The sequence below is a fragment of the Macrobrachium nipponense genome, chromosome 8 (genome assembly GCF_015104395.2).
Source record: "Macrobrachium nipponense isolate FS-2020 chromosome 8, ASM1510439v2, whole genome shotgun sequence".
In the NCBI taxonomy this organism is placed as follows: Eukaryota; Metazoa; Arthropoda; class Malacostraca; order Decapoda; family Palaemonidae; genus Macrobrachium; species Macrobrachium nipponense.
Window position 1 is genome coordinate 83234904 of NC_087203.1, and position 7757 is coordinate 83242660.

A 7757-nucleotide genomic window follows, 5' to 3' on the forward strand; every position below is an offset into this window, starting at 1 on the left:
TAAGATAAGTTAGGTTAGGTTATAGGGTAGGTTAGGTTAGGTTATAGGGCAGGGCAGGTAAGGTAACTTGTTTCCTGTGACTTTATTACCGGCCACCACAAGTTGTGAATTTTTTCCTGGATTCCCCCAGTGAGAAGCTTTACTTTTTTAGTCTAGTTAGGTGGACAGGCCTTCCATTATGTGTTTGCAGTATGCCATTGCATTAAATAATGCTTAAAAACAGACAGCTCAGCTTCTATATGTCTAGTACAGTCGCATTTACATTCTTTGTGTCAGTATAGTGGCCCATATTGCATTACTACACTCTCTTTATGAATAAGATGAATTATAGTTGATCATCCGGCTATTATAAAACAATCTGCATTCTTTTTTTTCATGAAGGTGATACAGAATGTTGTTGCAGCTGAAGAGAAATAAACTGCTCAAGTTAATGATGGATCTACTTTACCTTTGTTTCCATATACGGGTGGATCACTTGTTATTGTAAGCTTTTAAGACTATTCTACAGGCTGTTATATTGAAAGCTATATGCATTACGTAATAGAGTTTTGACTAAATACAGAGCCTGTTGTTGGCAAATAAGTTCAGTTAATTTTTCAGATTCCATGAATAAGAAGTGATGCTTTCCTCTAGGCTTTTTTCTAAGGAGCGAAGCCCATGTGTAACAACAATGACGTACACACAGGGATGCGGTGGCGCCACAAAGGCGTCCATTACCAAGCGGTTGCATTTTCAATCACTACATGGAGCGATTGGCACAACGCAAATGTATAATGCAAATACTACCACAAACACGTATGGAAACACTTTTACGTTTTCATATATTCTACTTTTGCTGCACACGCAAACGCATTAATGGAATCTTGGTTGCAGTATATGTCCGTTTTTCACTCGTTTTTATCTCCGCAGGTGTTGGTTGTGGTTGCTTATTAAGAATTTACTGTTAGTTTTGGGTGGTCGGCTGTAATTAACCTGTAATTCACCTTAGAACCCTATCCTAAGGCAAGGGGGACCCGTTGGGAATGCGGGGTTGTGGGTGGGTGGAGACCACAGGGAGAATTTTTACCCCAGAACTCTATTCTATGGTAAGGGGGACTGATGGGGATGTGGGGTTTTGGGTAGGGTAAATCACCTGGGAGAAGGTTGTGGGATGTTATTGTGTTATCTCTTGTTCAATATGATGTTTGGAACACGAAATGCAAGTGAAAATAGACAACGAATAAACCGAGAATGTAGCCGTTTCACAGACAAATGTCAGCTACTACTACTATATACTGAATGCTACAGCGCATGCACTATGTTATAAGGGAGCTTTTGGTTCACACATCGACTTCAAAGTAAGGAAACTAGCGAGGAGTTTTTGGGGGAATAGACCGATGAACACTTATCCAACCAATGTTAGTCTTCAAAATTGCGGATATGACGCAAAGCGCCGTTCCCCCACCCCTTAAACATTCATAACCTCCTGTAATCCCTCTGGCGAGCGCGCACAGCGTATTATTTCCTTATTGCCAGTTCAAAATTTTCTTGCCAAGAATCTTTAAAATTGCGGATAAGGAGCGAAGCACCGTTCCACTAGCCCCTTAAACAACCCCCCTCCCCACCATTCTTTCGACCATTCACAATGTGGTTTAGGCACTACAGGAATATAGGTTAAAATTAAAGATTGTAGAAAGATAAAGCAAATGTAGGAGTCTATGAAAATTTAGTGGCTAATGAAATTTTAAGCATAGGCCTAGTTACCCACCCAGTACAGCTAAGCCAATTTCGTTGTTTACATTAATTAACTACGAGTTATGATCCATTCAACACTGTGGTCTTTTTATTCTTAAAGTAACCGAATTTTCTCAATTAAATATGATTACAGTTGTGTTAATTAACCTGATTTCAGTTACATCATTGCAATAATTACATCAAAATGTTAGCATGATACCATCGTTACGCAATTTTCATTGAGAACATTGGGTTTTTGCCTACCCCCATATTAGGAACGAATAAAGACTCGTGTTCACTGCTAAGATAAGCGCTTTTGTGATTTACAGTCACTGTTCAAACCTTATTCTTGGTGAGGTCATTCTAAGTGATGTCTCCATGCCTGGCTTTTACCTTGGAAATTGATTGTTCCTAGAGTTTTAGTGCTTTTGATGTAGAAGTAGTCTTTGTTCATGAAAGTCCCCAATCATTGACAGGTAGAGATAGGAGGTAAATAAAGCCCCGACCACAAGGTCGAGCTTTGTTCGACGAACTTTGCCCAATGTGACGTTAGAAGCGCAGATTCAGTAGGTCAAGTTCTGACTGACTTTCCCCACTTCTGACGTCACATCAAACACAGTTCGTCAAGCAAAGCTCGACCATGTGGATGTGACTAACAGTTGACCCCCAAAAGATTAATAATGCTTCTTCATGAAAAGCACTAAAACGGAAGGAAAAATTAATTTCCGAAGTAAAAGTTCCAAGGTAAAAGCAGGCGCGGAATTATTAGCTAGAATTAACGTTTGAATATTTAGCTAATCTTAAGCTAAAACATTAGTTTGTAGTGCAGAATAAATGATTTAGACCTAATTTTGGCTCGCATAGGATATTATAAGTTAGGGGATTTACCAGTGGAACTACAGTAAGGAAAGCTGTGCAGTCCTGGAAAACACTCGATCCAGCTTTACAGAGGGAACGTTCCACTTACATGCAAGAATTTCTTGCATCATTTTTCTCTCTTAAGCTGGGTATTCACAATCAGGTTTGCCTGGCAGCTCAACCACGACTGTTCGAAGGATGAGCGTCCACATGAAATGAGTAGAAATGTCAGTCAGACCGTATAGTAGGTAATCGCCCTCAGTTCGCGCCTCACATTCGTCGTGGCAATACTATTTGGCAGCGATAAAAATTCCGCTGGCTATGGGGAGGTGGAACTATGTAGGCTACCTGCTGCAGCAATTCACTTGAAAATATGAAAGAACCAAGTAGGCATAACAGAGTATGGTCTAAATGTTGCCTATGAAAGGGAGATGTCTATTCACATAAAATATTAATGAATAAGATTAAAATAGAACTGGGGTGGGTCCGGTTATTTATGAAATGGACTGTGAAGCCTACTTTCATAGTAACACCTTTCAGAAAATGGCAGGACACTGGCTAGGCCTATACCAAAGTGTCTGTATCACATGTAAATATTTTTTTAAATGTGATTTGTACTCGCAACGGTTTACAGAAAGTGCCGCCCGGGTCTGAAATGAAGCGAACTGTCATAAAAGCGTTTCTTACCCGTCCACACGTGCAATCACTTGTCAGTCGGTTGGAATAACTTAGGTAATGCCATCAGTTCTGATGTGTAGACTTACTCCGCCCCTAAACTGTCGTCTACACCAAAATTTAATGCCAGATTCCATAAACTGACAGGTAAGCCTGTTTGTGAATAACTGGCCTAACCCTCAAAATGCCTCATTATACCTTCGACCTATTTATCCTCATGTGAATAGTTATTTAAAATTTAGGCAAAAGACCAAGTGCTGGGACCTATGAGGCCATTCAGCGCCGGAAGGGAAATTAAGAGTAAGAAGATTTTAAGGAGAAAAACCTCGCAGTTACAGTGAAACAACTGTTAGGAGAGTGGAAAGTAAGGTGGTCGAGAACATGAACGGTAGTAGAGTAAAAGGATAAGGGAATGCAGCTAGGGGTCGAAGGGAGACTGCAAAGAGCCTTAAGTAATACCTAGAGTAAACAGCATGCTGCATGAGTGCACTAAGGGCAGTATTCTCCAATGGTTTTTATTATCATTATTATGAGCGTATTCAGAATTGGAGGATCTGAGATTCTTGGGCCATCCTCCCCCGACCCCAACCCTCAATTGGGGCAGGTCGTTTGCCCATGGCAATCCAAGTTGACAGTAGCCTAAACAATTATGGTCTCCTGTATGTTACAGCCAAGAAAAGTACTAGCTAGCAAATATCGCAAGTGCATGAAGCTTCTTCACACGATGATCATCGGAGTGTGCTTGCTTGAGTTTCAAGCCCTCTCCCATGTCACGTGTATCATGTTTTTTTGGTTTTGCTATGATACTAAAATGAAAAAACACTGTCAACATGTTTAACTAGTATTTTGACCTAAGTGAGATTTGTAAATGTAGGCCTATGAAAGCAACTCACCATCCTTTGTAAAAACTACAAAATGATTTACGCAAAACGTTATTAGTATAATGTTATATATAGAAATGTTTTCAGAATAGCATTGGTAAATTACCTGCTGCTTGCATAATTGTAAGACATTTCATTCGTTTTTAGAACCCTAGTTACAAAATAGATATATTTTGCGTTGTGCAGAATAAGACCAGGTTTAGGCACTAGGTCTAAGTTAGACAGCCAACTCCCGCATAAAGTCCGTATTCAGTATACAACCTACTGTTCAGCCTTTCACTAACCTCAGTTACTTCTGGACCGCTATCAGTCATCCACCGCCAGAGATACCGCAATGCAATCAGCCGTTGTAGTGTTGGATATTTTCAAGATCATACCTGCAAAAACAAATTCAGACTTATTATGCTGAAAGGTACAAAAATATTCTAGTTTATTTTAAATGACAATCATTGCATTTTCCACCAATAATAATAATAGGTTCCGTAGGCAAGACATGGGCGTTGGAAGGTCATCCACCTGTAAAACATGGCAAATTATGAAATGAGCGTTTATATATATATATATATATATATATATATATATATATATATATATATATATATATATATATATATCGATCGACGTTACCTTTCCTGATTTCTCATGATGGTTATCGGCTTATAAACCATAAATTATTAAAAGGAACGTAAGTTCAAGTCTGATGTGTATATATTGCCATAAAGGTCATCTTTGTGGTTACTAGTAGACGCAACATTGCCAAGCAAATCCAAGCCTTCGTGTATGTGTTTACGAAGTTAAAGATGGTCCTGTAGCGAAAACCTAGGCTAATCATTTGAGACCATGTGAACTGCTGTGGATGGTCTTGAAGCTTTTTTTTTTTGCTAACAGCGGCAGTTGTTATCGGGTTTAAGTGAGCTACATCAACGATCTACTGATCTCGGTGATGGGTAGGCCTAGTGGCTAATGCAGCTGGGCCGCCAAGTGCTTTGTAACTTCTAAGGGTTCTATGAAACGTCTCTTCGGCGCTGTAGCTGCAACCCCTTTTTATTCATTTTACTGTGCCTCCGTTCATATTTTCTTTCTTCTATCTTACGTTCCACCCTCCTAAAAACTGTTTCATAGTGCTGCGAGGTTTCCCTCCTGTTACACCTTCTTTGCTCTGGCTTTTGGCAAAAATTATGTATCATTTATCTATATATAGCTACTCGGTTGATGCCAGCCGAGCAATCTCGCATATCGGAACGTCAGCCCTATTGAAGTTCATTGTCAGTGCGTTAGAAACAAGGCGCTGCCGTTTGCCTGTTTTCCCGAGTGAGCCAGTACCCTTTCCTGGCCATGTGTGACGCCGTAAGACCCTGATTTTGTTGAGTTTTCCTTTGTTTATTAATTAACTTTAACCGTAATTACTTAGGATGTGTAAATTACAATTTTGGCGTGCTTTCAGTAATAATAATGATTCGCTGTATGAATAATCATATTTAATTCTTTTTATTGAGTGCTGAGTTCTGTTATTTCCTCGCGGTGTAGGATGGTTAGTTCAATATGCATAGTATATTTCTCTTAATTTTCTCGCCTTTTATTTACTATGAATACGATTAATAATCAGTTTAATGATAAAAACCAGATTTGTGTATAAACAAAACATTAGGCCTATCCATTGGTGAATGAAAATTACAGGGATTGCTGCGGAATTTTTAGGGTATACTACTATACACAAACAAGGAAGATAGTATAGTACGAGGTTAATACTCACCGCGTTTCCATCAATGTCTTGCACTGAAGCTGGGCTATTCGGCACATCATGTCTGATTTTGATCCTACATACAAATTATTTGTGTCAGCTGGGCTCCTGTAAGTACTCGGAGTTGGCAACCCTAGACCGATACGTTGAGAACCATGAAACCGGTGGCCAGAGATGGGCGGAGATCCATGGAAGATAAAGCACACAAAAGACGTGAGTGACGGAATTTTTAAAGAGGCGTTGGCGGCGAGGATGATGATGATGATGAAGAATCAAATCAGCCTTCCATTTCAGCAAGCTATCTACCGAGTTGTTTAGTGCACTTCTACTCTAGAAGTAGTTCCAACCTTCACCTTACAGTTACCAACAGATTGGATGTCACAATTTTTCGATCTCAATATTATGTCTACCTTCGTTTCAGTTGCGATTTTTGGTTCTTCCTTAGGTGCACCATCGGCACATTCATCGGGTTGTCTTTTTGGAAGCAGAGTACGAAACGTGATAGAAAAAAACGAGTTTGTACACTTACCTAACATCAACGACGAGACACTGATTCGAACTGGCGGCATTGGCGGGCTCAGGGTAACGAACCGCCAGGCCCGAGGAGTGATTCTAAGCGCGTCACAAAGTAGTTCGTGAGATTCAACCAGTGTATTTAAAATTAACTTTTATTATAGGAAGTTCACATTATAGTTAGCTCGGTAGGATAGATTGTCGGGAAGTCAGCCATTCACAACCCAAAGTATTGATGCACAAATATTATACCGCAAATATCGTTTGATGTCTAATTCACAATACCTTCGGGATTTACACCAGACGGGAATTACAATTGGTTACTACATAGGTCTGCCTTGTCTCCGATTCAAACCTGGGTCTTTAGTTTAGATATATTAATTCCTTTTGGATTTAAGTTATTCCTAAGGAAGGAGAATTTGATATTAAACGATACTTTAGGCTTAATATTTATGAATAATAGAAAGCCATGCACATGTAATTTACCAAAATTCCTAGTCAAGTCGTACAAACTTATTAATCACCTATCAGGAATGCAGAACCTGAATTTGTTAGGAATTATATATACAGTGGTGCTCAAATCTCATGCGACATGATTCATTTTGTATCGTCCAGATTCTCAGACTCAACGTGATGTTGCCAAGTAGTGTTTATACTTATTTTTCTAATGTCATACATGTCGAAAAGTTTGTGAATTCACAGCTAGTCCAATATGGTTATATAAATATGATCCCTTTTATGCACTGGTATAATTCGTAATCTGCGTGATTTGAACAGATTTTCATTTTTTACGCTCCTAAGTTCAAAGTGCGGTGTGATAAGGTTAGCTGTGTCTTCAATGAAAGCACACTTTACAGGCTCCTCGGAATGGTCAACATAACTACTACGTCTGCTGCATTATGACAGTAGGCCTAATAAGCTCAACAGTCATAACAACATTTTCAACGTAGGAATATGAATTAAAACAAGTTTTCTTTGAAAGTTGAAGTTTTCGGCTATGTTTAAGCTGCTTGCATGTTGCAAAATGTTTTATAGGCCAAAAAAAAATAATGTAAGCCTTCTGAGATATAATCTGTAATTAATGAATCTATTTGTAGAGATTATCTGTTTTTTGACAAATACAATAGGAATAGGAATTACAACCAGTTTTCTTTGAATGTTGAAGTTTTAAGCTGCGTTTAAGTTGCCTATATGTTGCAAAATGATTTATAGGCCTACAAGAATAATCTAAGCCTTATGAGATGTAATGTTACTAATGTTTTTATTTGTAGAGGTTACCTGTTCCTTGAGGAATAAAAGATGATGATTTTGATTTTATGGAGAAGATGACTATTAATCGAAATATCATAAGTATTAATATCAAGGCGTATGGAAAC

The 7757-nt window shown here is 38.8% G+C and overlaps 1 protein-coding gene across 4 annotated transcripts in view; it reads right to left on the reverse strand.

Annotated features, from left to right (window-relative positions):
- LOC135222890 (alpha-(1,3)-fucosyltransferase C-like) overlaps positions 1-6441 on the reverse strand; it is a 323079-nt gene extending 316638 nt beyond the window's left edge. For 3 of the 4 annotated variants that reach the window (XM_064261263.1, XM_064261265.1, XM_064261261.1), the window contains exons 1-2: positions 6398-6441; positions 4412-4504 (exon numbers count right to left, since the gene is read on the reverse strand). The gene's annotated coding sequence lies outside the window, so the exon portion shown is untranslated. Of the gene's footprint in view, positions 1-4411; positions 4505-5880; positions 6315-6397 lie in introns of those variants that run through there. The other variant, XM_064261262.1, reaches the window with a different exon arrangement.
- Between the last annotated feature and the right edge of the window lie 1316 nt (positions 6442-7757).